This window comes from Drosophila arizonae, chromosome X (assembly GCF_054131065.1).
Source record: "Drosophila arizonae isolate 15081-1271.41 chromosome X, UAZ_ARI_1.0, whole genome shotgun sequence".
In the NCBI taxonomy this organism is placed as follows: domain Eukaryota; kingdom Metazoa; phylum Arthropoda; class Insecta; order Diptera; family Drosophilidae; genus Drosophila; species Drosophila arizonae.
This window is the reverse complement of record NC_142927.1, coordinates 2,354,736-2,357,610: the sequence shown is the minus strand read 5'-3', so window position 1 is coordinate 2,357,610 and position 2,875 is coordinate 2,354,736.

Here is a 2,875-nt window from a genome sequence, read left to right as displayed (position 1 = left end):
AACAACAACAACAGCAATAAGAGTGTGTGAGTGTGTGTGTGTGTGTGTGTGGGTGGGTGTGTGTGAACAGTGTTTAAGTTTTAATTGCTGGCAATTAAAAGTACATAGATACACGCAGATATGCATATGCCACGCACACTCACACACACACACACACACACGCAGGCACACGCATAGCTGCTGTCTGGGCGAGAGTAGTTGGGGGCGTGGCATTTGTGCTTAGCTGCAGCTAAATCAACTTCGCGGCTCTGTTATCGATGCCAATCGCAAGAGTGTGTACATACATAGAGAGGGGGGGGGGGGGGGGGGAGAGAAAGAGCAGCAGTAGGAGTAGGAAAGTGGAGTACTACTGTGAATACGAAATACCGTTAATATGCAATTAAGATAATTAAGGCTAAAACCGGCAAAGGTGAGACTTGAAAATTTCATGTGTATGGCAAGGCCTGACAGATTCGGCTAGCAATTAAAATGCATAGATAGGTGAAAAGCTGATGTGGCAACGCCGACTTAAAGTGGCAACACTGTGAGGCAAATTTAATACAAATGTACCCAGAAAGAAGCGACAGATCGTAGGCGACAGATAGATGAAGGCATTTGAGTCGATTAAGTTACTTAAAAACACTATTTTTATGTGGATATGGCAACTCTGGCTGAGCAGGCGATAGATAAGAAGCATAGGCATATTATGAACACAAAATACATAAGAAATAAAGTAAAATCAAGTTCGGCACCAAGTAGAATGCTTTGAAAGTGACGTTGATCTACTGATCAAAAGTGTGGCAACTCTGTTTTATATTAAGAAGCGGACAGCAACTATATTAAGAATGACGAGAACTATATTAAGAGCTCTGCTTTCGACATATAATGTAGGAAAGTGGGCTGACATAGCTCTCAAATGCTTAGAGTTGCCACACATTCACAATAGCTATGCCTGGAAATCTAATTACGAAGCAGCTGACAGCTATGGCAACCCTGATTGCTAATAATGAAGTCAAACAGATAATTTGACAAGGCCAACAGACGACAGACATGGCTGCATAACTATTTTTAGAAATTCGTCATAGGTGTGGCAACTCTGGTGCTGATTAAAAGCAAAGCGCGACAGCTGAATTTAGTCAAGAGGGGGGAGGGGGGCTGCATGGCGTGGTGTCATGACTCTGCGGCCAAGGCAGTTGGGCAAAAGTTTTCTTATTTTGCTGCTCTAGGAGGGAGTGGGGGTCGGTGAGGGGGGAGGGTATATTCTAAAAAGCAAAAGGCTTTAACGAAAAGCAGCGAAAAGCCAAACAAAGTTTTCGTCCTTGAAAAAGTGAACAGAAAACGAAGCATCCAAATGGCAGCGACTGACTGGGGACGTTGGGACAGGGGCGGCGGGGGGAGCGGTGGGGCGGAGCGGGGGAGGCCGACTGTCTAGAGTCGAGGTATTTATGGATTTGCCACACAGAAAAAGAAATGCGTTTGCTAATTTCATAAATGTGCGCAGGGGCAGCGGCGGCGGCGGCGAGGGGGAGGCGTGGCACAAACTAATTGCAAAGAATATGGCAAAGAAATGCAAAATCTGCACACACACACACACACAGTAAAAAAGAGAGAAGCAGAGAGAGAGAGAGTGAGAGAGAGAGACATAGACAGACACTCATTAGCTGTGCTTCAGTTAATGCCAAAAGTGACTACCAGCTGCACAGTTCTCCCCCTCCCCCCCCCCCCCTCTCCACCCACACCTCAGTCCGTCTGTCTGGGCTGTTGCTACTGTAGCTGCGTGCGCGTTAATCATCATCCTATACGCGTAATTACAGAGTCAGAGGAAAACACTTCCTCTGGCTAGCCCCTCGGCCCCCCTGTGCAACGCCGCTGCCTCAGTCAGACGACAGTTGAAAGTCAGAGACTTTTGGCCAGGAATATTAAAAAGACTTGCGCTAGCCCACACAAGGACACAGCAGCGGCAGTCAGAAAAGGAGTTGAGCCACAAAAGATGCAAAGCAACGACTTCACGTTTCCAGTTGGAAATGAGTTACACGTTGCTCCGTGGGATGGCAGGGGGAAGATCTTTACGACAGGGCTACTCCACAGGGGCGAGGGGGGGAGTCTGAAGTAAACCACAAAACGAAGCGTTGCGGCTGCCATTGAATTAATTCTAAAGTCAACATTGAAGCTGGTGGCTGGAGCCTGACCGCGCATCACATTATTATTATTATTATTACTATTACTATTATTATTATCATAATTCTTATTGTTAGTATTAGTACTATTTCTGTTGCTTAAATTTAGCAAAATGCTAAGCAATCAGTGCGCTCTGCTATATATAACCCTATTACTACTGAAATGGTTTAGATAAAGGGAGACTAGTCTAGACCCCTCTTGAGTCAGAGGATGCTGCATAGCATTATGAACATATTTTATATTGGCTGAGATATATTCAAATGACAAAATGGAAGTGTAGGCCAAGCAACAGCCGAATCACTCCAACCTTACTTCTAATCTCATATATGAAATCTTCAAGCCCTTACCTCTTATATACTCAGATATTATACGTTCAAGTTTCATAGAATAAAACAAAAAGCCCTATAAAGCTTCAGTTAAAGAACTATAACAGGTTACTAAACTTTTCATACAGTTTCTGATTTAGTTTCCCATTTGAATATTACAGCTGCCAGTTTAACAGTCATTACAAACATATCTAGCTAATAATTAAAATAGTTTTCTATCTTTTGATGCTTCCCATATAGTTAATTTACTTGAACACTCACTGTTGAGAATTGGAATTGTGGAAATCCGTTGAGTAAAACAGCAGTTGATCAACAAAACGTTTGGTCAGTCTACAAAATCTTGTGTCAATTAGCGCCAAGCGCAGGCCAAGCGCCCTCTATACATGTGAGCA